Source organism: Microtus oregoni, unplaced genomic scaffold, assembly GCF_018167655.1.
Source record: "Microtus oregoni isolate MIOR12 unplaced genomic scaffold, Mior012 000020F_ref0000438, whole genome shotgun sequence".
NCBI lineage: Eukaryota > Metazoa > Chordata > Mammalia > Rodentia > Cricetidae > Microtus > Microtus oregoni.
This window is the reverse complement of record NW_024543079.1, coordinates 24,338,364-24,365,640: the sequence shown is the minus strand read 5'-3', so window position 1 is coordinate 24,365,640 and position 27,277 is coordinate 24,338,364. Positions and strand designations below refer to the sequence as shown.

General features: G+C 44.3%; 1 protein-coding gene across 3 annotated transcripts in view; it reads right to left on the bottom strand.

Moving 5' to 3' along the window:
• The window catches only part of Rrbp1 (ribosome binding protein 1), a 68,741-nt gene extending 43,317 nt beyond the window's left edge, over positions 1-25,424 (bottom strand). For 2 of the 3 annotated variants that reach the window (XM_041670320.1, XM_041670321.1), the window contains exon 1: positions 25,153-25,422. The gene's annotated coding sequence lies outside the window, so the exon portion shown is untranslated. Of the gene's footprint in view, positions 1-25,152 lie in introns of all 3 variants that reach the window. The other variant, XM_041670322.1, reaches the window with a different exon arrangement.
• Positions 25,425-27,277: the final 1,853 nt, after the last annotated feature.

Below are 27,277 nucleotides of genomic sequence, written 5' to 3'. Positions count from 1 at the left end.
GCTGCATGTGCCAAATACTTAAGATGTGATTTTGACTAATCTGAGAACTTTTCATTTTTCATGTTGGGCCAATTTTTTTTTTTTGTATTTTTCTTCAATGTAAAATTGTCTGGTTTTAGTTAAACAAACAAGCCAACAAAAAGCTCAGTCAACCCCAACACATCTGCAGGCTTTCCCGCAAGGCCCCTGGCACACCATAATCTGCTTTGTTGCCAGTGCCCTAAGCAAAGCCCCTAGGGTCACAGACAAGCACCTTGGTATTGCAATCCTGAAAAGTAATCAAGAACTTGGTTCAGGACAACACCCTTTCTGTAGCAATACCAGTCAGTCACAGAGCCTACAATTTCCATATTGGGAAACAGAAAGCAAGTCTTGGGAAGCCCATGGGATTCTAGGACTGGAATTTCACATCTGCAGACTTCACAGGAGAAGGGAGCAGTGTCACTAGGCTCTTTGTCAGACAACATACCCCGAATCAAGAGGCTGAAGCATACCATTCTTGTTGCTTACAGACCAAAGTCCAAAGGATCAGAGGCAACTGGGCTCACCCCTTCCTGGCTGATAGCCCCGGCTCAGTTCCACTTCACTAAGTTTTTAACTCATGTCAACGCTATCATCAGTTCCCAGTCCCCTGAGCTAGAGAGGAGACGTAGTCTACTCCCTCTGAAGAGGATCAGCAAAGAACAAACAAGCAGAACTCCAGTGTGGATGAGAAAGACTAGGAGGGAGGGAGAATAAGAGGGAAAGGTGGGGAAGGTGAGGACACTGTGTCCAGGCTCTCTAGACACCAGCTGCTTGGGCAGGGAGATTTATGTGCCTCTTCAGAGACATTAGGGCATTTTAAAGAAGGGACATCGTTTAAACACCCCAGCATCACATTTTTGGACACTCGGTCTCTTCACAGCACAAACCCTTTCTCTGCCTCATTCTGATGAGGCCCTTGAGGAAGAACTGGACTGCTCACAACAACTGTCACTTGGGGATGTGTAGGACCAAGGCCCAACACTCCATTCCTGCCATTGCTTCTGGGGGAAAAAAAAGGCTGAGGCCAACCCACACAAGCCTTCGAAGCCTGGGCAAGGCAGCATTCATATTACGAATGGATTCTGATTTCTAGCTATGGACAACTAGTGACATTTGATCCAAAGCCAAGGCCAAGTGCTCTCACAAGTGGTAGTCAAGGAAGGCTGTTAAATAAAGTCTTTCCAGGAACACACTCCTAGGTTAGGTGTAGAAATAAAAACCTCGCACCTGCCCACTCCGGCTCCATTCTGTGTTCAGGAGGGCAGGGACAAAGTGTGTGATATGGCTGATCACCCCTTCCCGGGGTAGGGATCTCCAACCGAAGCTCCTCCAGGGCCTCACAGACTCTACCAACAGAGACATGCTCAGGTACAAATTACAGTGCAATCAGATGTCTAGTCAGATGACAGAAGTTCTCCAGAGCAAGACCTACAGTAAGCCTGGTTCAGCCTGGCCACAGTTCTATAAACACCAAGTGGTCTCCAGACAACTATGCACTCAAGGGATGGCCTCTCACAGAGTTGCAGTTGGCACTGGTCACCAGCCCCTGACACAGTGAAGGGCCATCAACAAAGCAGGGCCTGTTCACAGCTGAGGACTGTGGAGTTCTGTGTAGCTTCGTGCCTTCCAACTGCTCAGCTTAGACAGAAAAGCCAAGGTTGGAAAATCAACCTTTAATCTGACTCCACATAAGCAAACAAGACACACAAAATACATTCTCTGTGGGGAGTTCAGAATCAAGGCACACAAACTTGAGTGAATATTTTTCACATACACAAAGTATGTTTATAAGAGCATAAATGTGTCTTCCCAACTTTTGCAGAACAAGCTGCTTTAAAAAGAAATTACATCGCTACCATTAATTCCTGAGGTAGAATTTTTTTAAATGAAAGCTTTCACAGGAAAATGAAAAGCCCAGTCGTTAGCCATACACTGAAACATTTAAAGCTAAGGCAGTATCTCTGAAAGGAGCAAAGAAATGGAAACAAGAAAACAGAAAAATCACCTCTGCTTTCAAAGTGAGTTTACCTCAAGATGAACGACAATTGTAAGCTGAAATACCCCCCCCCCGGGGGGGGGGTCCGCAAAGAGAATTTAGGTGGGGACAAAAACACATCATGGAGACTTGACTCACAGACTAATAAGAGCAGAAGGGTCTCTCTCTTATGCTTGCAGGAGCCTCTATGCTTGCAGCTTGCTCACTGTTCTAAGACTGCAGAGTGCATCTCTTCAAAGGTTTTCTTTCCCCTGGGCTGTGCCTACATGGGCTAAGGTCTGGGCCAGATGTGTGTCCACCTGTACTCTATACTATCTCACCACAGGAATCTCTACTCTGTCATTTCCAGAAACTTCTGTGAAATTGATATTTTTCCACACCTACTATTGCTAAAGTACTCAGTGAAAGACTAGCTAATGAAGCTAATGACAGAAGGAAATCAAGGCCAATGACCAGTCCCAGGTTTGGCTAAACGGAATTCACTACCATCTTTAAATCCCAGGAGAATGCTGCTTCTTCTAGTCTTAGGATTTGGGGACCAAAAGGAAATGGGAGCTCTCAACTCTTCAAATATGGACCATATCTACTAACTCAACTGGCATGATAAAGCCAGTTCAGTCCAATTCAGGGCTTGAGATCTAGGTCAGTTTTAGGAAATGTCCCTCAACAAGAACCTGAAGTCTGTCTTATCACTCCCAGCTGCTCTACAGTGGACAGCCGGTGTTCAGAGACGCCGTCTTGTAGAGGATGGACAAAGATAACAAGCCTACAGACCTAGTCCTAAGCCAAGGAATATAGATTTGACAGAAAGATACCAAACAGCAAGAAAATCAAAGGCAGCAATAGCTATAAGTACATCAAGATAGGCATCTCCTAATATTTTAAAATAAAGATTGAGTACCCCAAATCCAAAAATCTGAAATTCACATAATTCTTAAAGCCAGGGAACAAGAGATGGTGCTACATGCGGAAAATTCTCCATCAAACCTTATGTGATGGTCTCAGTCAAAACACAGGAACAGACCAGGTGTGGGAACACATCCCTATAATCCCAGGGGCACTCAGGAGACCCATGTGGGAGAATTCTGAGTTCAGGGTAAGCCTGACCTACAGAACATGACCAAATATCAAAAAAAAAAAAAAAACCAGATACATTAAAAATATATAAACCTGGGTGCTAGAGATGGTCCAATGGTTAAAACTGGGAGCTGGAGAGCTGACTCAGTGTCAATGCTTACTGCTCTTACAGAGGAGCAAGATTTGGTTCTCAGCACACGTGTGTACCTGGCAACTCAAAACTCTTAACTCCAGTTTTAGGGTATCGACACTCTCCATGAGCTCCTGAGTGCCCATGGTACTTGTAAACTCATACAGGGATACAAACACACACATAAAACTAATAAATTTATTTTTTAAAAGTATCTTAAAATACATAAACTTACTTGAGTACATAATGTACACAGGAAACATAAATGAAGCTAGCGTTGAGATTTGGGTTCATCCCTAAAATATCCACAGATAGATACCAAAGAGAAAAACAAAAACAAAAGCCCAAATCTGAAACACTTTTAGTCTTAGCACTTTGGAAAAGGGACAGTAAACTTGTATTATGATAGTTCAGATATACAGAGGTTTGAGAAGTATGATTATTTCCCAACCACATACACTTGACATACAGGTATGTCAAATACTAATATTGTGCACACTAACTTCAGATACTGTGTGTGTGTGTGTTTGTGTGTGTGTGTGTATGTGTGTATCTTAACACACGTGCGCACGTCCAATGCTGTAACTGCTATGTAAAGGTATTATTCTGGGTGACATCTGGCAATTTTTAACTAACCTTCATTTTGAAATTCATACAGATAAGAATAGCTCTGGCTCATTCCTTTTAACTCCTATGACATGCTAACAGCCACTCTTTACATGCTTATGTTTTAAACTCTATGCTACTCACATGGAACTGGAGCGATGTGTTTACCAGAGTCTTACAGGGCCTATTTCATGCTCCTGACTCTTGACATTTGAAGTCAGTTCCTAGAAGTAACCACTGTGACAAACTCGCTGTTCAGTTCCTTTCTTCTATAGACTGGAGTACAAGAACTGCAGAGATAGCTCAGAGGTAGGGAGCCCTAGATGCACTCACTGGCCAACTTCAGTCACGCTTTTTGCAAAGAGGTAGGTTCCTTCATTGGGTGCTTCCTTTGGTGGATGACAGACAAGAGTCACACTGGCTTTATCACCAGCACCACACCCTTTTGGGCCTCCCCCTTCTTTCTGATGGGTTCTATACTGTACTCCACTGGGGAATTACTCAAGTCCTGTATCAATTTCAGGTTTTTAGCTTATCACCATTCCCTTCAGAATTTCTACAGAGCTTTTAATTTGAATCATGCTGAAGTTTCAGATAATCACAAGAGCTGGCACTGAGTACAGGGTCCCCATCAACAAGCGGCTATGCAACAGCACTACAATGACATCAGCGTTCACTTGAAGCCTTTAGAAATTCTCATGAGTCTTCTCCGTGAATGACTTCCATATCTTTGTGATGTTCTCAAAACTATTGCTTTTTGTAAAGTCCTTGAGAAAAAGCATATATTGTGAATTATTTTTTCTATTCTCTCAGTTACATACAGCCAGTAAAGCCATGTTTATATATGTATCATTCATTTGGCTTTTATTATGCTAAACCCTTGTCCAATTGGAGTTTACAGATTTGCTTTGATTTTCTTGGCAAAAAACTATCTATGCAGGAAAAAGAAAGCCCTGTTTTTTGCTCTCTGGGCTACATTGCCTCATTTCTAAGCCAAACTGGTAGCAGAAGTCTCCTTGCCGGGTCCCTGCATCCCCACAGCTCAGGTTAAACTATCACATAGAGAATCGATGCACATTTTTGGTGAAACACTTTCCTCAGGTTATGTAGTGTATCCTATCCTCTCAGTTACTGTTAACAAAATGAGTACTAAATTTGAGCAACTGTTTTTTACATCATCTGACATTTTCTCCTTTAATGTGAAATACACTGAATTATAATACAGTAGCTCCCTTTTATCTACTAGGGCTAAATCTCAAGATTCCAAGGGAATCCTGACATAGTACTGGAGCCTATGTGTATACACTATACACATACATACCCTTATATGCATACCTATGAGAAAGTTTAGTTTGTAAACTAGACATTCAGTAAAAGGCAAAACAACAACAATCAAATAAAACAATTATAATAATACCACCAGCAGCATCACTACTCTTGTGTTTAAGGGCCATAATTAAATAAAGATTAGTCATATAATTCTACAACAGTCCATCTGATAATTTAGACTAATGGGTAGGTAGTATATATGATGTGCATGCACTGAATAACAGGACAATTTATGTCCTGGGATGACATTCAATAGTGTAAGAACAACATAAAATGTGAAAGTGATTCATTATTTCTGGAATTTTCCATTTAATATTTTTAGACCATGGTTAACTGGGTAACAGAAATGTTTGACAGAAATTCTTTTTAAATAACATCTCTAGATTTGATCTGTCCATGTATTTTTTTTTTCTTTTGGTGGCCTTTGTCTTCAAAGTGAGAGAAATCAGGTCATCCTCACTGTTCTCACCCTGGCGGCAGAACCACTAGAGACTCATCGAACGGGCTTAGGGTCAGCCCTTTACTCCGGTTCATTGGGACAGTTTGTGCAGGTTTAGAAGACTATAGGATGAGATCAACCACCAAGGAGGAAGCCTTAGATCTCACCTTTGAGAGAGAAGGTAGTAAGAGCACTGACTTAATTAACCACTGACGATGACTGTATATCCAACTTCTGGGTTGGTGATCCAATTAAGTCTCATTATTCCCTTCATCTTCCATTGGTTTACATTGTTTTAACAACTTCTTGACATGAATGTATATTATTTTTTAATCCTCTTCTGGTAGCAAATATTTAAGGTAATAAATTTCTTCTAAATACTCATATAGCTTCATCCTAAAGCTATAATGAACATTTCCATTAGAGCTCAATCTCCAAATCCCCATGTATTTCTTCTTTGACTTGTGGTGTGGCAATGTATTTAACTTTCCTAACATACAGAAAGGTTTGAATTATCAGAGCTAAATTCTAATTTTAACTGCTGTAAACTTCCACAATTTTAACTGATCTAATACTCAGTCACTCTCTCTGTTGCCATTTTGTCTAATCCAACAGTTATTGAGAACTCTCAATATATGCTCACACACTTTTCAGTTGCTTCTTGGAATCTATAAATTTGTGTTTTATTTGAGACCATCTTGTTAGAATATAAAATCACAAGTAATAAATAGCTCTTCCTGGTTAAGTACCTGCTATTTCTCTTCCCATTTGAGAATGATCCTCTTCAATATAGTGATTTTTTTCATTAAGTTCTAGTTTGTTCAATTATTTTCAAAGCTTCTCTAACTCTTGTGGGATTAGTATTAGACTGGCATTTTTCTTTTTCAACCTTCCTGTGTTCATGTTTTAAGTGTTACTCTTAAAAACAGCATATGGCGGGATTTTATTTTAATCCCAGTGGCAATTTTTTTTAGGTTTAGTCCACCAACATGTACGGTGATTTCTGCACAATGCACTCGTCCGTGCTCTTTATGTTGTGGTACCTATTAACAACAGTGGCTTTTTGCTTACACCCTCATCCCTTTTGCAGTGTTTGACTATTCAAGCACCATTCTTTCTTGCTTTATAGCTTGGGTGTTAAACATTGTACTTCTTTTAAAATGAGCTCCCTTTAATATTTGTTTGTTGAGACAGGGTCTCACTATGTATCCCTGGCTGGCCTGAAACTCTCTAGGCAGACCAAGCTGGCTCTGCCCCCCCCCCCCCCCCCGAGTGCTGGGATAAAAGGGAGGGACGCACTAGCATGCTCAGCTCCTTTAAAATTTTTAGCTGTGATGTTCACCCACATTTTCCTACATATTCAACTCAGTTTCACTCCTCTACCCCCTGCTCCAACAGGAGAACCTAAAAGGCCACCTCTTCTAGTCACTGCTGCCCTGACAGACAGCTAACGCTCATTTAACTACTCAGAAGTTTGTCGTTTGTTCATCATTGCTTCTTATATTTCATCCCACTAGGATCTTGCCAAAAACTCCGTCGGTCAATTCTCTGGACAAGTACAGCTTCCTACTCGGCTTTTATGGCCCTCATTCCCTGGAAGACCTTTGGTTCACCTTCAGTCTTCATGAGTGAGTGACTGCACAGAACCCATACAAAGGCTGTCTTTCCCCACTCCAAAGATCCAATTCTACCTCCTAGCTTTTCTTTGGTGCAAAGGTTCCTACTGAAAACAGGCTACCAACCTACTGCAACCTTTGACCTCTCACCATCTTCCACATGTGTGTTTGGTGTGTGCACGTGTGTGAATGTCAGGTGTGAACAAACATATTCACATGCATAGAGAGGCCCCAAGTTGACTTATATGTCATTCTTGAGTACTCTGTTGAAGCAGGGTCTCTCAGTTGAACCTAGAGCTTACTGATGGGCTAGTCTTACTAGCCAGCTTGCTCAGAGATCCTGCCTCTGCTTCCCAAATGTTGGGGTTACAGGTGGACCTTTATATGGGGGGTCTGAACACAGGAACTTGTGCTCTCCCCAGCCCTTCTTATATCACATTCAAGTTCTATTTTCAGAGTTCTGAGGAGTTCACAAAATACATATGTGTATTTAATCTTATTTAGGTTTACTGTGTTTTCCAAGTTTGAGGTGTCATCATATTGACATCAATTCTAGAAAACTCATCATCACTGAATTCCTTTGACAACTGTCTCGTTTCTCGTGTTCCTTCAAGGTATCACCTCTAATTAGACCTTAATAATTCTCTTGTGCAGCCATTAGGGCAGACTTCAGACCTAAGGTCCACTCACCACTCTCTCTTAGGCTGGATCCAAACAGCTCCTTAATGAAGTCTTGGAGTTGTTCTGTCCTTCTCAAGTCTGCCCACTTCTTCCACGGCACGTCTTAACCTCTGCTAGCTTTCCTGCCTTCTGTTCCACCGTCACTTGTCACCTCCTATTGCATTTCTGTTGGGCTTTATTGGTGGCAGTTCTTTAGGGACTCCCCTAAAATCACTTGATCTTTGCTTCAACCAGGCCTTGGAGGGAGTCAGCAGCCGTGGGCTGATTGTTACCTGTGGCAGGGACTTCTGATGGAAAAATTTCAGCTTTTGACCCAAGTTTGGCTGTCCTGTCATCTCTTCTTGCTACTAACTAGGAAACTGCCTGTCCTTTCGTGGAGGGTGCAGCCCTTCAAAAGTTCAGGACACACTGGGTGTTAGTCCCCACTTCCTATCTCAAATCCCTGTTCCATCTGAACACTGAAGCCTAAGATGACATCAGCTGCCCAAACCCCACCCGACAGTACCCCAAAGTCTGCTCAGGTTGGGCCTCTGTCACTCCCCTGACAACCTCTTTGCTATCTTTGAAGCACAGGGCTTATCAACATTTAAGTACTATTTCCAAAGAAGCATCAGAACCTCTCATCTAAAAATTGAAGCAATGTTGGTTTTTTTAAAAACAGAGTAACTGAAGGAAATGTAGCTACTAAAACTAGAATTTTGAAATAACTTATTTCATGTATAAAAGTAACTTCCTACTTTAAAGAAACAATGCCATTCATTTTAAAGAGTTGAGACACTAAAAATAGAAATATATTCTATTATAAGCCTTGCTTAATCATCAGCCATTTCGGATTCAATTTCTATGCCTGAGGAAAAAAATAAAAAATTAACAAGCTTTTGTTTCCAAAAAAAAAAAAAGTCTTTGAAAAAAGACCTAAATCCTCTGGGGGTTTACAAGAAGCTACCAGTTTCCACTTTATTAAAAAAGACAGGCCTATACAGCATGATAAAGTATCTTCAAAACAGACAATTGGTCCAAAAGTTTTCTTACTGTAATAGACATTCATCCCCAGAAAGCAGAGGCCAGTTGGCACGGCATCCGACCAAATATCAGTTCTCAGTAGGTATTGGCTGTGAAAGGACCACTAAATATTCTATCAAAGTGTTCAATAACCAGCACTCATATGAATAAATCCAAAGAGAAAAATACAGTTATCTGGACAGAGAAAAATATTTTGCATGTTGCTGGAGAGATGTTTCTTGTTTCTTCCATTTTATACTCTTGCAAATGGTCACTAAGGTTCTGTTGTCTGTCTGTTGCTGGCATGGGAAAGTGTGAATGATTCTCACATCTACTACTTTCCTAAGCAACTCTGCCTAATTCTAGTGATAAGCCTTTAGTTTTTTTTTTTTTTAACTTTCCTGTGTCTGTAAGCATATAAATCAGTTTGTTCCTTTTTTCCCCAAACTTGACCCATTTTACTTTCTTTAGTTTTTGTGGAGTGGGACCTCTGATACAATGCTAAAGGGAAGGACTGGCGATGGCCTTTCCTCGTGTCAAAGGGGACAATATAGATGCCTAGCTGTTTTACCAATAGTATGCATAAGTTTTATCACGTATTTTCTCTGTATCTGTTAAGATAATAATATCATTCTACTCTTGTAACCTGTCAGTATGGCAAATGAATATACACTTAATTTTCAACACTAAAGTTTGCATTCCTAGGACAAACATCACTTTGTCGTTACATGTACTGTTGGGTTTGGCTTTCATTCCTAGGTATGAGATGACTGGTGATTTCCTCCTCCTCCTCCTATTTCTATGGAACAAGATTAGCTGAGAGCAGAATGAGTGGATACATACATCCATTTCTTCCTCTCCTCTAAGTTTGAGAAGAATTGGAATGTGCATTCTTTACATGCTTGGCAGGGATCCATTTCCTCATGATTACAGCAACATGCAGTTTTCTTTCTTCCCTAAGTCTAGTACTGATAAGTTTGATTTAAATGTATCAGGATTGTCACAACTTGCAAAAGTTTTGTCATGTTAATCTGTAAAAAACAAGCTATGTATCATAAGTGATGTATCTTTTTCCTCCACTTTCTATTAAATATTTCTTTCTCAGACAGGGTTTCTCTGTAGCTTTGGACCCTGTCCTGGAACTAGCTTTTGTAGGCTGGCCTCAAACTCACAGAAATCTGCCTGCCTCTGCCTCCGAAGTGCTAGGATTAAAGGTGTGCGCCAACCACTGCCTGGCTGTACTGAAATTAAATTTTTTAAGACTGCCTAGCTACATATCCTAGAGTGGCCCAAGATCTTTCCTACCTCAGCCTTCAGAGTGCTAAGGCCAGAGCTGTATGCCATCATAGCTGACTGTTTTAGGTAAGCACCAATAGTATTAATTTTTAAAAAACTGATTTAACATGAGCTTTTCATAAGTGCCACTTGTCTTTTCAGTGTCTGCCATCTGCAGTGAGGTCCCAATCCATATACTTCATGTTGCTTACTTGTTCCCTGTTCACGGTTTTGCCTGAGAGCTGCCAATCCCACCGTCTTTTCTAAGGAGGCCCTGTGGCTTGGCTGCTGCTCCTTGTTTTCGGTCTCCTTTGCTCTTCCTTCCACTACTTCATGACCGAGTTGGGCTAACTATGACTTTTATCAGGTTAAAGAAATTTCTTTTATCCTAGTTAGCATAAACTGCATCGAGATAGATGCTTTGCTCAATAATTTCCTTCTTCCCCTTTTCAATGTGTTTAAAGTTATTAATCTGTCAGAAATGTTTCATCTACACACTATAAATTTAATATGTACCATTTTCTTTATTGCTATCAAAACATTTTATATTTCCCTACTTTATGACTTATAAACATTAGAGGTACTTTTAAATTTCTAAATACATGATGATTTTTCTATTTTTTTATTCATATTTCTAATTTACTTGGAGTGACACTTGGGTTTCAATCAGTATTCTGTCTAACATTAGTGTCCCACCTGTCCTGGACTGTTTTTTGCCCTTGACACAGCCATCTGAATACTATGAAGTGTGTTAGGTAGCTGTGGGTTTTTTTATAGTCACATATAGACCAAATCTTTTATTTACTGTTTTGTCTAAAGCTGTTCATTAGTTATATGATCACTAAAATTTCTCTATTGTGGCTATAAATTAGGCTATTTCCTAAAACTTCTGACCATTTTACTTTATATATTGAGATTATGTTAACTCAGAAAGTTAAAATGGGGCCAGAGAAAGGGCTCAGCATATAAAGTATTTGTTGTGCAAGCCTGACTGGTACCTAAGTTTGATTCCTAGAACCCACAGCAGGAGGAGAGAACTGATTCCCCCAAGTTGTCCTCTGACCGTGTACACACACACACACACACACAATTTTTTAAGCTAAAAATGCTTAAATTGTTTAATTCACCTCCCTCTACAACGCTTTCACACTTGATCTCAGCCAAAATGCTGCTAAGCAATCACGATGTGCTTTTTTTCTGCCTTAAAGTCTATTCTCAAAATACTGACACAACATCAGTTTTCTTTCCGCTCTCTGTGTAACACCCCTGGCTGTCCTGGAACTTGCTCTGTAAACCAGGTTGGCCTTGAACTCACAGAAATCCGCCTGCCTCTTCTTCCCAAGTGCTGGGACCAAAGGTGTGCACCACCACTGCCCACCTCTTTCTGCTTTTAAGATGAGAGCTTTTCTATATAGCCCAGGCTGCCCTAGGCCAGCATGTGTTGAAGTACGGATCGGCGGGCTGTGTCCCGCCACCCGGCTAGCTTTACCCGAAATAATTACACGGAAACTGTATTCTTTTAAACACTGCCTGACCCATTAGTTTTAGTTTCTTATTGGCTAGCTTTTACATATTTATCTAACCCATTTCTATTAATCTGTGTAGCCCACGAGCTGGCTTACCAGAAATGATCTTAACCTGCGTCTGTCTGGAGTGGGAGAATCATGGCGACTCCCTGATTCAGCTTCTTTCTCCCAGCATTCCATTCTGTTTACTCCGCCTACCTAAGGGTTGGCCTATCAAATGGGTCTAGGCAGTTTCTTTATTAATAAGAAATTACTCCCACATCATTTCCCCTTTTTCTGTTTAAACAAAAAAGAAAGGCTTTAACTTTAACATAGTAAAATTACATATAGCAAAACCATTATCAAGCAAGAATTAGTTACAATATTTATATCTATTTTATCTTTTATCATAACTAAGGAAAACTATAACTATCTATTCATTCTTCAACTCCATCAAAGACTCCAGAAGGATATAATACTACCTAAGTAAACAAGAAATAAGAAAACTCTAGAAATGACAGAGACATCTTGCTGCCTGGACAGTCACCCAAAGTTCCTCTGTACCGTTGGGGCATCCATCTTCAGCCTTCAGGCCCATAGTATCCAGCAGACATTTCCATGAAGCAGGAAATTTCAAAGACAGTTCAGTCACTATCTGCTGTGTCCTGCAGAATGTCTCGCAGACTCTTTCATGAGTCATGAACCCCAAAAGACCGTCTCACCTTTAGGCAAGTTCAGCAGTCCTCTCTCTGCGGGTTCTCTGTGTCCATTTTATGCAACAGTCCAGGCAAGAACAGTTTCTTGCCCAAATGGCTATCAAACTCCATAAGGATCCTCTTTGATGCCCATCTTCTTCTTGAAGTAGATTGGTGCCGCCAGGAGCAGATATGTCTCATTGTCATGAAAAGTCCTAAGTTATTAAAACATTAAATGCCATATTCTGCAGTCTTTGAAAGATATGAAGAATGTCTATCTAACTGAAATGTATCTCTATATATCTAGAAAATCTAACTAACATGACTACAAGCTTGATTATTACTGATGATTATCCATTAACCTTTATTTCTTAATTATACATTACATTTTTAAATGAACTACACAATCACAATACCTTAATCAAGATCAGAAATACATATACATATAACAAAATTGACTGTAAAATCTACACCAATGCAAATCACTCATACCTATATCATTTCCCCCTTTAAATGTAAAAGAACATTTACAAACAATATTTTGGGAACATGGGCGCAGTTTTTTCTCTCCAAACTGCTTCCTGCTGAATGGGGGCGCTATTAATCAGATCATTTAGGGTGAAACCTGTGTGCCAGGTTTAACTCAGTTGCCAGTTGAGTGAAGTAATTTTTTGAGGGTGTTCACAGGAACTTTTCGGGAGGTCGTGGTCTATCATACCATATCGGGATAGATGCAATCCATAGGGTCTGGTCCTCTGTGAAAACAAAAGAAGACCCTTTCCAAAGCATCATATCCTTAGACCCAAATTTTGAAGTCATACCCTCATGATATCCGTTTTGGTTCCACTTGGCAGCCCATAGAATGAAATGTCTCTCTGTACTTAGCTCCTTTACAGTCAAAAATTTTAAAGAAAGCACAATGTACATAATCAAGACTCTCTGTGAATTTTCCATTTTTACGTGGCTTATTTTTTTTATTTCTTTTAATCTCTTAACTATCTGTACTCTGTCTCTTTAAAGACTTTACCTTTTTTTTTTTAAACCATTAACTTTATTTTTTATATTCTTTTTCTTCTCTCTCTCAAGCCTACGTACATTCATCCAACAGTGTGGTATTTTATGTCTGAATCTGTTTTATTGTGAATCTCTAACATTTTTTTACTATCCAGGAGCATTTATTAAAATGTTAAGCAGTTCTTAAAAACTTAAGTTGCGCCATGTACAGGTAATACGGTACGGCCTGTGTCCTGCCCAGTTGAAACCTTAACTGTGCTGTTTTTATGGTAATTACGGTAGTTCCTGCCTGAGACCAGCACAGTTCAGCATGGCAGAGCTGAGCCAAGCCGCTCCTGCCTCAGAGCCATTTGGTGCCCCTGAGTCACACACAGTTCCAGGCACACAGCAGTCCACATTGCCATCAAGTAAGCCGTAGAGCTTTACTCCAAATGCTCCATTCAAAAGCTCTGTCTCCCACAGGAGCCAGACAGAGATCGCAATGGCGGCACAGCCCAGAAAGCCGGCATTTTAAAACAGCCAGTTTTTTCCTGCTGCTGAGTCAGGACAATTTCTTTGCGGCACGCAACCCACAAACAGCAAAAAGCTGTCTTAAATTCTCTCTCTCTCCTTTTTAAGCCCTCTCAGGTTTTATGTGGAGTTCATTAGCATGTTGGGTGCCACTCTGTTGAAGTACGGATCGGCGGGCTGTGTCCCGCCACCCGGCTAGCTTTACCCGAAATAATTACACGGAAACTGTATTCTTTTAAACACTGCCTGACCCATTAGTTTTAGTTTCTTATTGGCTAGCTTTTACATATTTATCTAACCCATTTCTATTAATCTGTGTAGCCCACGAGCTGGCTTACCAGAAATGATCTTAACCTGCGTCTGTCTGGAGTGGGAGAATCATGGCGACTCCCTGATTCAGCTTCTTTCTCCCAGCATTCCATTCTGTTTACTCCGCCTACCTAAGGGTTGGCCTATCAAATGGGTCTAGGCAGTTTCTTTATTAATAAGAAATTACTCCCACATCAAGCATGCAGCACCAGCACATGTAAACTGCCTTTCTCCATCCATTCTACCTATGACAGTGCAACAGCTGTATTTTTAGAATGCAGCATGAGCAGTGTCTTTGGCTTTTACTGGAGTATTTAGGTAATTGGCATTTAATATGAATGCTAATGCATTGGTTTTAAACCTGTGTTTTCTCTAACATTAGTCTCCCATCTGTCCTGGGCTGCTTTTTGTCTTTATCCTTCTTGATTACTTTTGAATGTTTTGTTTCCCCTTCTAGTATTACAGAACTAACCCACTCTTTAATTCTTTAGCAGTAACCTTTGGCGGGGGGGGGGGGGGGGGGGGGGGGGGATCAATATTCAGTGATCATAAAAGTTAAACAAAATTTTTAATCTGTCCCACTAATTCCTTCACTCTCCCTAGATATTGTTTTTATGCACTTGCCCTTACAGTTTTTTAGTCTCACCAACATATGGCATTATTAAAAAATTATCCAAATATTAAGCACCTTCTTCACTTTTCACTCTTTTCCTCCTGGCCTTACTTTTCTTCCAGGAACACCCTAGAGTTTCCTGATGATGTGCTACTAACAGTTTGCTTCTGCCTTAAAATAGTCCTTCCCCTAACCCCACAGGGACTGGAGAGATGGCTCAGTGGTTAAGAGCACTGGCTGCTCTTCCAGAGGACCTGGGTTCAATTCCCAGCACCCAGATAGCAGCTCACTAAAGTCTCCCTTTGTTTGAGGGAATCCAACACCCTACCATACACAGACATAAATGTAGGCAAAACACCAATCCACATAAAATAAAAATAAAATAAAAACATATAAAACAGTTTCTCCCACTGCTGAATTCTTCTCTAGTTACATCATGAATTATCTCCATGTAGATTTACTTTTATTCTGTTTGTGTTGTTGGGATCTTTAAAAAGATGGGTATCTCACCTATTATGTAAGATTATCAGCTCCTATCTCTTCGAACACTGGTTCTTTCTCCCCCCTCTGGAACTGTAACTCGACACACGTCTCAGTTTGTTCCCCTTGGTTCTCCATTGCTCCCACAAAGCACCCGTCTGTGGTTCTTCATAGTGAATTCTGCATCCTTTCTTCCGCTCTGCCTTACCTTCCAGCTCTGATCAGTCCCGTCTAACCTGCTACTGGACCCACCTGTTGTGTTTTTATTACAATTATTAGACTATTTATCCCTCTAAGTTGCACTTAGTCCCTTTCAAATGTGCTAGATCACTGTACAGTTTCTATCACTTGTAGATATTTTAAATCCTTTCTATTACTTTCAGCTCAGCAGGCGGTGGTGTTTAAACCGGGTCAACAACTCTACCTCATGCTCACAGAGCTGTTCCTGCTGTCTTCATCCACAGCACTTTGCAACCTTTGTGTTTATTCCTTGTGTTTCATAACCATCCACTGTCCATCTTCCTGTTATAATCATGCCTTGGGGATTCTCCAAGTCCAGGAAATAGGTGCAGTCTTTAAAATAGTCAAGGACTAGCCCAGGAGCACTGTTCAGTCACCTCTCAAGCACAGAATCTTAAACTTCCTAACATGTCCTATGACCTTCATGAGGGACAACTTGTAACACCCACATTCAGGCTGTGTTCCCCCTACCCTAGTAGTTCTACAGTAGGAAAAATGTTCTGGTTTTTTTGTTTGTTTTGGTTCCTTTTTCACGGAACTGAGTCTGGAATCCAAGGCCTCCTCAATGCTAAGCAGGAACCAACCATTAAACTACACTCCAGCCACAGAAGTGTTTAATGCCCGTCTTCCCTGGAGGTTCCCTGGAGGTTCCATTGCCCTCGGTGATACCAGCTCTTAAAGGATCACTTTCTAGCATGTTGCCCACACTGACCTCTACCCTTTGACCCTGGAAATACTACAGTTTGTTCAGTTTGCTAAAAGCTCTTACAGGGCTGTGTTTGACTTCCTTGGAATCTTCTGAGCTGTCCTATGCTTTTCAAAAGGCATTTTTACATCTTATATTTAGAGTGTATCCAAATCAGAAGACTGATCAAGACAACCTCTATTGCCAAAAACCCAGTGCCCCTGCCGAGATATCTGCCACTGCTGCCACTCTCAGCCAAATCACAGCTCAGTGCATCTTAGATTTAAAGAAGAAAGACTACTGCTACATGACAAGAAGGCCAGCTGGGCCAGGGAAAGCACATCCCAATCCACAGCTTTACTTCTGGAGGGTTCAATAACCCCCGGACAGTCACTGGACTTACCACCATGTAAGCATGACTAACCTCACCTTCTTACCAGAAATGTGGGTTCAGTGTAGAGTGATTTATGTAGGACAATCAGATAACTTTTATTACCGTATATTGTTACAATTCTTAAACTTCATTTGTTTTTCTTCTTAATTTCGCAGTGCCTACCTAATTTGTAAATTCAAGATTATCATAAGTATTTAAAGGCAAAACAAAATATATATTTTGAGGGTTTGGCTATGTGCAGTTTTAGGCATCTAATGGGGATCGAGGGAAGTACCCCTCACAGAGAGGGGAGCACTGTATTCCACAGCAGGTTAGGAGGCAGAGGAGTAGGAAATCCTGGAGGGATATCCCCTAGCACCAACCCGTGGAGGCAGAGGAGTATTCTAACTAGAAATGTTTATAACTTCATTTTTATAAAATCCACAGGTAGAAGGCTCATCCAGGAAGGACTGCTCAGCTTCTGCCTTCACTGCCCACTGCTTTCCCACTTGGCTTTGCTGCGAAGAACATCAGTGGTCTGGCCCTCACTCCACAGCCCGCCCTGATCAACAAATCCTACTGGCCTGACAGTCCCACCCCCAATAACACAGACCTTCTTCTAGCATGTGGGAATTAACTCTTTTTATTATCAATGTGATTCAAACTTCACTTTAGCTTTTTTTTAAGTCAGCCATTTTATAATACACCCAAGCTCTCAAATACTGCGGTGAGAGTATAAATTACTACAAGCACTTTGAAAGAAAAGCCTGGCACTTTTCTCTATAGCTGAGCATATGCCTCTTTATAGCCTACAATTCCAGATTTAGATAGCAGACCCAATAGAAATATGTGTGCATGCTAACCAAAAGTCAGGGCGAGGCCAATTATGCCAGGGTTATTTATCCACAACAGCTCCTCCCTGGAAGCTAGCCAGATACTGTGTTACAGTCACACACTGGAAGATACAAGAGCAAATAAGCGAACCACAGCTATCTCAACCACATGGATGAATCTTACATACACACCAAGAGAAAGACAAATGAGCGTATGTCACATGATCCACTTCCATTATGTTCAGACACCAGCAAAGAGATTGTGATGTTATGAACAGGAAAGCAGGTATCCTTGAAGAAGGCAATAAAGGGACACAGGAATACAAAAAGAACGAGTTAAACAAGGGTGTGCAGCTTAAATAAGTGTATTTTACCAGGACTCAAGTACACACACATACATTTCAGTAAAGAATTAAAAATACGCACAACTTGCATCCTGAAGAACAGGGGCACCCTTTAAGGATTGTCATACAGTGTACCCTCACCTTCCAGCTCTAACAAGCATACAGGACATCGTTCTCTCCAGAGAGAAATTAATGGGACCTCAGTCAAGGAGGGCGTCCCCTTCCCAAAGTAGCCAGGGCTTCTCATTAGCATTGTTAATATTCTGTTCTCTTCCTGTCTTTAAAAATGGAAATAGTAGCCAGGTGGTGGTGGTACATGCCTTTAATCCCAGTACTCAGGAGGCAGAGGCAGGCAGATCTCTGTGAGTTTGAGGCCAGCCTGGTCTACACGAGCTAGTTCCAGGACAGGTCCCAAAGCTATAGAGAAACCTTGTCTTGGGGGAGAAAAAAAGGAAATAGTACAAAAGGTGGCCCTAGATCATCCAACTTACCTGGGAAGTCACTTATAATGATGAGGAGTAACTGGGCTTCAAAGGGACACATCTTTGAAAAGTCCCTCGGCACACCACTAATAAGACTTTTCATTAAGGGTTTTAATAATTCATTTACTCTTTGTCTCCTTCCTTTTCTCAATCACTGTGATTACTATGAAGTGACTTTCTAACTACAAATGAACATTAACTACAGGAAATAATATAGCCAACAGAAATAAAGCTATATCTAATTCCTATCCAGGAACAGTCTTCATGGAAAACAAGGTTGGCTTTAACACAGATGAACTATCTTATACGAGAAGTTCTAGAAAACATACTGCCTGGGTATGGATAAGGGTCTTTTGCCCTTCTACACAAGATAACTCATTCCCATGTTCTCACTCACCACAAAGGACAGGAACTCCAGACACACTTGCCATTTCTTTGCCTACAGTAGACAAGTGGAAGAGAAAGAAGGAAAGGGTCTGGACTCTGATCTTACCGAGCAGGCCACCTTGCCTCAGCCGAGTTTCCTTCACCTCAGCTAGCTTCCATGAAAAGTTCCTCAGAGGAGACACTGTCATGTGGGAAGCCAAAAACTCCTTAGCCTGACAAAAAGTCTGACCAAGAGAAAGGAAAACGCCACGCCAACCAACTACAAGACAGTAATTCTCCCCCCTGCCACTATGGCACACTTTTATTCTCCAAGCACAAAATTCAACTCATTTTAGAAAAAGCCACCACACTGTTCGAACCAAAAATAACATTTAGTTTCCTAGACAGACTAGCTCCTCTGCAGGCCTGACCCAGGACCTTCTGTACCATGGGAAACGTGGGTGATCCCTGCTAATACTTCTCCTGGGACCAGAGCAGCAGTGAAGACACAAGCTCAGTCCAGAGTTGTGAAACTGTCCTGCAGAACCAGGAGCCCAGGACAGAGCCAGCATCCAAGCCCACGCCCCTGCCCCAAGGCTCCTTTACACCTCCGCTCCACAGGCAGCAAAGGGCTGACCAGTGTGACAGTACCATTCAACGTTCTTGTCAATTTCTCAACTGGAGCTGGGCTGGAGGGAATCCAAAACTCACTCCCATTGGCTCTAGGATGTTTTGTGTTTCTATTTTATGCTCCAGCAATTCAGACTACTTTAAGTTAAATGATTATGGTCTTGCACTAGAAAAGCCTCTTCATTAGCCTAGTGAGCATGGACATCTGCTAGGTGCCATCACTGTTCTAGACCTAGGAAAAGGAATCAGATAATAACCATGTGTTGACAGAGTTCGTCCTCCGGTGGAGACAATGACAGGCAGGTCAAACATAGGACATATCAAGTGGCAGGAATGAGGAGAAAGCTATACACAGGTTGGACAGGATGGGAGGGTGTCTGCCACTTTAAATAAGATGATCAACAGATGTGAGGAAGGTGGAGGAGCAACCGTGTAATCTATCTGGGAAAAGCTCCCCCAGGTAGAAGGACACATGCCAAGCCCTACCGCAGACACAAGCCTGAGGACTAAAGAAGTGGCCGGTGTGGCTGAAGAAGTGGGAAGGAAAGAGGCAGGAGTAAGGCCCAAGATAACTGGAGCCCAGGAGACCACAGGCAAGACAGACCAAGGAACAGACAGAGCGGTGATGCCATCAACTGTAGCAACCATCTAGAGGGCAGGGGTGAAGTTACAGCTGGGAAACCACTTCAAAGACTAAATAAAACAGGCTAGAGGTGAAAGTGACCCAAGGACAGTAGAACCAGCAGAGTTGGTGAGAAGGGCCGAACTTGGGCTCCACTTAGAAAGCAGAGCTGATAGGATTTGCAAGGAGAGAGAACAAGGATCAGAAATAAACCAAGGCTCATGGCCTGAGAGATGGAACCTCCTGGTCAGCTCTCATTTTACAGGGAAGGTACACTGAAGCCCAAGGAAAAGCAGTTGTGCTCCCTGTTCCTGGGATTAGACCCCACCCAGCCCACAGGCCCTCAAGGACTTCCAGACACGCGCCACACTTCAGGGCAGAGCTGCACAGAAGGCTCACAAATGGCAAGCAAGAAGCAAACCAAATTCTCACTTTTCTTGTAAAAACTTTAAAAACCTAAAATTTAATGAAAAAAAAACCCTTTATTTTCAAAAGGTTGGTTTTGTTGTTTAGTAACAAGGGGTTGGCCAAACAGATGTCATTTTTGTTCCAAGAAATAAATGCACACAAGACACTCACTGGCTTGGAGTCTGGAGACACTAACAAAGGCCTTGTTGGCTCCCAGCCTGTCCAGGCTTAAGGTACAGAATTAAAGGTTTGAATTCAAAAGGGTTGTTTAATCCAACTTCTGAGTCAGGTGATGCTCCTTGTCACTATAAATAAAGCTGATCAATTCCAGAACCATCTCAGTGGACCCTCTCACTGACCAGCCAGAAAATAAGGACTTGCCCATCACTGGAGGTTTCTTTTGAACTTGTCACCCTACCGAGCACTGACATGAGTACAACCAAGAATTCAAAAAGTCTTCCCAAGTCCCAAAGAGCTTGCGAAGTCATACAGAGTATAATAGGCCCTGCAAGCAGTCTCTGTAGTGCTCAGGAAATAACTTCTATCAGCCAGAGAGAACTCCACATGCCGGAATGCAAGAGTGCTGGGGACCAGTCTAAACAACCAGGAAACACATCATTTATATAGCACCCTTTATAAAGTTGCTGTTCATTTCGAAAAGTTGAGAGATATGTATTACTAAAATTTAAAAGAAAAGCAGAAGGTGAGTCTGGTTTTAAACTTGGGTGTGTGCCTGCCTGTTTCAGGAGACTCAATCAGAATCCGCCTGCCTAAGAGAACAATCTCCTAGGAAGCCCCCGAGGTAATATTCTATAACGCTAAGCAGACTCCATCGCCCAGGCTTTCTCACTTAGAATTAAATATTTACTTTCCTTACAAGCTGCATACTTTCCATCTAATGCCTACTTATTTTTTCTGAATTTGGTACGTTTGGCCATCTTCATGCTGTTAGTTTTAGGTAAAAGTGCCTGTCCACCCCCCCCCCCGCCCCCCGCCCTATGCACTCCCTTCCCTCATATGCACATAGAATTGAGAATGGGCTTCTTTAAGATTTATTTTATATATGATTGCCTGCATGTATGTATGTGAATCATGTACATGTCTGCTGTCTGTAGAGACTAGAAGTAGACGTCAGATCCCCTAGAGCTGGAGAAACGAGCAGTTATGATCCACAATGTTGGTGCTGTTAGGAACATCAAAAGCTCTCAACTCTCCAGCCCCCAAGACTAAAGTTTCCCAAAGGTCACAATTTACTGAGCTGGGTGTGCAAACTGCTATCAGTCGTCTGTTCTGACAGACAAACGGAACATTTCACCTGGTTCAACATTATTATGTTTTCATGTGATCAAGAGGAACAGGGACTTGAACCTTTAGAAAACAGCTACCTTGGCCTGGTGCTGTCTGGTCAAACTTGCCAAGACGATGGGAATGACGTAACTCTATAAGCAACTACTCAGCACTTGCAAATTGACTAAGAAATATAATGTTAAAATGTTACTGCCCCGTAACTTACATCCTTTAAACTTACACGGCTGCAAGTGGCTCCAGCCATACATGATGGTACAGACAATGCTGTTGTGGACAACAGCTTCATCACACAAATTCATGTGTCATGCATTTGTATGTACAGAGTTTGAAAGCCCAGAGCAAAGACTCTTCATAAAGGAATGAAATGCCAAGTGCCTTCCTGGACTGCCAAATTTCCATTGTCTCTACACCTTGCCACTGAAACTCATTTTAATCTTCTAGTTGTTCTGTATCCTCTCTTGGGTAATTACTGTCCCAGCAGGATAGAATTATGTGGTCCTGTTCAAAAAGCAGAAATGATGTCACTTAGCAGCTGGCAACAGGAACAGGTCCCAAAGCCTTCTTATCCTCTGGGCTTCCAGGTTCTCATCTACTGAATGGGTAACACCCACACCTACCCTAAACATGGGTCTATTATGATGCCTACAACCACAACAGTGTGGTATCTGATTCTGAATTGCAAGCCTTTTAAAGTTGGATTCTGATACTTTAAACCATGAGATGGTAGTCTCTCTTATCGATATTAACTACAGACACCCTGGGCTTCAAAATTCTAAGAGCCCCGATCTTGGCCTCTTCCAGGAGCCAGACAGCCCATGTTTATACTACTCAGTGGAAAGGGGCTTACAAGGCCTTCACCACTGCAGACGTGGGATGTATAAAGGAACAACCTGGGATGTATAAATGTCCCACAAGGGACATTTCCCCTTCTGGAAAAAAGATTTGGGCAAGCACTGTTGGCTCGATCTGTCTGTCATGTGTCTATTAGTTAAAGCCCTCGTGATAAAGGCACAAGCAAGGATCTGGGCTCCTGTGCTTTTAAAAGGTATCCCTGCTACACAATAATCCAATATTCCAATTAAATCATTTGCATGCAACCATTTAAACCGAGTTTGGTGCTCTATAATTATTGTAGCATGTAGAGTTAAGGCTCATTTCAGCAAAGAACTTAATTGCTCAAATGTGACTCGATTCAGGATGTATTTAAAACTCTCCCATCAAGCCGGGTGTTGGGGTACACACCTGTAATCTCTGCACTTAAGAGGTAGAGGCAAGAGGACCAAGAGTTCAAGGTCAGTCTAAGCTGACATGGCAATCGGGACTGAGACTCCATTCTGAAAACTGTAAAAAAGGAAGGAGAGGAGGAAGGAGGGAGGAGGGAAGGATGAGAGGAAGAAGAGGAAAGAGAAGAAAGGAGAGGGCAGGCAAGGGGAAGAAAGAAAAATGTTTCCTATCAACAACAACAAAAAATCCATATATTATAATATCACTCTAACTCCTTAGACACGGTAGAAGGTCAGAGTTCAAGTCCTATACACGAAATCCAAGAGTTCTAACATGCACGACTTCACACAAACTTGCTGATTCCAAACCTCAAGCTCCCTTCTTGCCTTCATCCCCCAATCTTGGCCTTCTCCAGGACTCAACGAGCCCAGGAGCCCGACAATCCAAGCTTGCCCTGGCCTCTAAGTGGAAAACTGACTGAGAGGTCTGCCCTGACCTCTCCTGCACTCAAACAGAAGGGAAGTGGCATCTCAGGCCCTCAGAACAGGAAGCTGCTTCTCAAGAGAAACAGGCTGGCAGACCATAGTGGGCTGACCTTGCAAAGTTCACTAACACAGTAAGACAGCTCTCAGGCAGGCAGCATGGATCACAGAAATTTCTCTGGGTGCAGGAAGTTAAGACAAGCAAGAACAGTTGGGGAAAGGTAAGAAGTGGTGTGACCGGTGAGAGCATACTCGATTGTAAAGGGCCGTGTCCAGTGTATGGACTTCGGCCTACAACGTGAGACTGTACGCAAGATTCCACTCAGGACCCGTCACCCCCACCAGAAGACCAACTTAGCAAACAGAGATGTGGGAGGCTCCAGGATCCTCCAAAGTTTCATTTCCTTGGTGTTTCCCAGTCCTGACCTCTGACCTCAGGAGTTATTACCAAACTGCTCTCTGTTTAGCACAAGGTCCCACACTTCCTGCCCAGTTCCCCAACCCCAGGGATGAGTGGGTGGTACTATCTTCAGGCTAGAGATAAGGAAACCCAGGTTCAGAGGTTAGGAGACATGAGCCTCAGGTGGTCAAGAGGGGTGGAATCAAGGTGTGTGACTTCAGCAGCTCTGCGTGGTCCACAGAGTGAGCCAGGCACCACCTTGTTTCCCTCCGTCTCCCACGTCCCTCAACACACATCCCACAAGAACAGTCAATACCAGCTGGCTACTCCCTACGTGTGCTAGGTCTCAGTTTGAGGGACAAGCAGGAACCTTGTTTATTCAGATGGGGAAATGGGAAACGTTTGAGCGAAAACACTTGGTTAACTACCGTCCACGAAGAGTGACACCAACAGAACTCCAGCTCGTGGCTTACAGTACGGGCAGGAGACCCTATAGCATCCCATACCGCTGGAAGCGCGGGCCGGCTGGCCTCTCTGCCCCGGGCACAGCCGGGAAGCCTGGCGGGCCGGGACAGACGGCGGGCCCAGTGCCAGCGCGCTTGGCCGGCCTGGCCGGAGGTGTCTGCTTCCGCTCGGGCCTGGCACCACGGGTCCATTCATCGTGGCCGCGGGAGGGATAGGCCAGGCAAGACCCCGGGTGGCCCCAACTCCGGCAGGGTCCGGCACCCTCGCGCCGGGCTCCGCGCGGCCCCGCCGGGAAACGGTGCTACGGCCCCGCCGCCAGGGGGAGCAGGGAACCTCATCCCGCACTCCGGGAAGTTGCTAAGGCCAGTCCCGGACTGCACCCGAGGCGAACCCCATGGCCCCCGCCCGCCCCGTCGGGGCCGCCGACGTGTCCGGTGGCCGCGGCCCGCAGCACTGGGCTGTGGGCCCCACGTCGCCCATCGGGTCTCAGCCCTCGTCCCAGGCCGGCCCACCGCCTTCCCTCCCCCCCAACCCCCTCCGGCCCGGACTCCGGCCCGGCAACGTCATCCGGTGGCTTCCCGAAACTTAACCCCTTCCTCCGCCAGCTGTGCGCCGCCCCGCCCCGCCGCCAACTTTCTTAGCCCAACTTCGCAGCGCGCGGGCCGGCCCGACGGCCGGGCCAGGAGGGAGGGGTCGCCACGTCGCGCCGCGGGGCCACCGCAGCTCCCAGCCGGCCGACTGGCCAGGGGGTCTAACCCTAGAGGCGCGCTCGGCCGACGCCCCTGCACGGGCTCGGCCTGGCACACGCAGCTCCGTCCCACCCGAGGGGCCGCGGCCACCGCCAGGGCGGGCGGGCCGGCGCCGCCGGGGGAGGGGCCGCCAAGGAGACGTGTCACTCGCGGCGCGGCGCGACCGGCCCGGCGCACCGACGGCCCGGCCCGCGCGCCTCCACCGCCGCCGCGGCTGCAGGGCCCGGCCAAGTTTCTTACCTGCAGCGGGAGACGCGAGAGGGAGAGCGAGAGGGCAAGAGCAGCCGCCGCCGCCGCCGCGGAACCGCGAGAGAGGAGCCGGCCGAGCCTCCGCCGAGAAGCCACCCCTGAGCAGCTGCACACACCGCGACCCCGGCGCCGTCCGCCCCGTCCGCCGTCCGCTCCGGCCGCTCGCTGGCTGCGTGCGCGCGTGTGGAGTCGTGGCACTTTCTGCCTCGGAGCTGGCGAACGGCCCCCTCCGCCGGGATCGCCGCCTCCTGCCTTCCCCACCCGGACCAGCCATTCATCGAGCCGCCTCTTCCCATTGGTCCACTAGCCGCCACTCTAACGGCAGCTGTCCAATCGAGTCGCGGACTGCCGCTCAGCGGCGTTGGCCATTGGATAAAAGGGAGGGCCTACGTCTCAGCCAATGGGAGAGGGGAGGAGCTGCGGGGAGCCGCGGGGGGCGGGGCCGAAGAGGGGCGGAGCCGCGCAGCGCAGCTCTCTGCTCTGCGCGGGGGCGGGTCTCTAACGCCCCGCCCATCTAGGGAGGTCGCCTGTCGACCCCGCCCACTCTGGGCCGCCGCTCTCCACGCCACCGCTTCTTCCGAGTCGACTCCGCCTAGGCAGATGGATTGTGGTTCGAATCCCTGTGGCCGCGGGCTGCTCTACCCCACACGGCCAGGCTGAGGTGGCGATGGGTGTAACCCAGAGGATTGCACAACCCGTGAACAACAGGGCAAATGCTTTATTTAAACCCATGTATCTTCACACAAAGCACCAGCCCCTGGGTCTAAAGAGAAGTTATACAGGGGTGAGAGCTGGGAGGATAGGGCTTTATCCGAAAACATTCCTCTCCAGGTGGTATTTTCTTGAATGAATGAAAGAACTGAGGTGGAAGATCCAGAAAGAACAAAGGAAATTGAGGTGGGCTGTGTGTCATTTTGTTAGGGAAGGCCACTCCCTAGACTGTATGAGATACCGTCCTTGTACAAATCACACAGCAGAGTTACATCCATCCTGTGACATTTGATTCCAAGTGATGGGGACCATGAGGTTCTGTCTCAAGAAAATCTTCTGGCAATCCAGGAAATTGATCCAGTGGTATTCCAAATATTAGCTCCAACACACTCACTCTTAAAAAATAAAAAAAAAAAATACAAATACAAAACCTATTCAGAGGAGGGATGCACACACCACCATGTACCAACTCAATAGAGTTGGTTCTCCCTGTCTGCAGTGGATTCCAGGGGTCAAACTCAGGTAGTCAGACTTGCATGGCAAACACTCTTACCCTGAGCCGTCTCACCAGCCCAATACATGCTCTTCAAAACCAAGTTGAAGTGAAATAATTTTGCATTGTGGTGCTTTTTTATTTTGCCAAAGTCTTATTATATGGCTGTCCGCTTGTTATGTATAACAGGCTGGCGTTGAACTCGCAGAGATCTGCCTGCTCTTGCCTCTTGAGTGCTGGGTTTAAGGGCATGAATCCCCCATGCCAGCTTAAGTTTAGGTTATAGCCATTTTAACAGTATTTCTTAAAATTATGCCTCTGAGCCTGCGCCAGAGGCAGTCTCTTTGAAATGAAGTTCTCTGCATGTCTCTCTCTCTGTCATGTGTGTGTATTTGAGGGGGGGAGCCAGAGTCTGATACCAGGCATCTTCATCTGTTGCTCGGGACCTCATTCTTGGAGACAGGTTCTGTGTCTGACCCTGAGCTCGCTGCTCTGGCTAGACTGGCCGGTGAGGAAGTCCTGGGGATCTGCTTGTCTCCATCTCTACAGAGCTGGGATTACGGGTGGCGCCTGGATTGTTCTCATTCGTGCTGGGAACTGAACTCAAGGCCCTCATGCTTTCACAGCAAGCATTCGCCCACTGAGTCTCTCCAGCCTCTAAACTGTTTTCTAATTTGTTTGTTTGTTTGTCTTGTTTCTCTAGACAGGGTTTCTCTGTGTAACAACTGTGGTTGTCCTAGAACTTGCTCTGTAGATCAGGCCGGCCTTGTACACAGAGATCCGCCTGCCTCTGCCTCCCGAGTGCTGGGATCAAAGGCATGCGCCACCACCGTCCACTCCTAAAATGTTGTTTTCTAAGAGACCCAAAGGATGATGACTCTATGGCCCTAGAATCTCTGCCTCAGTTTCTCC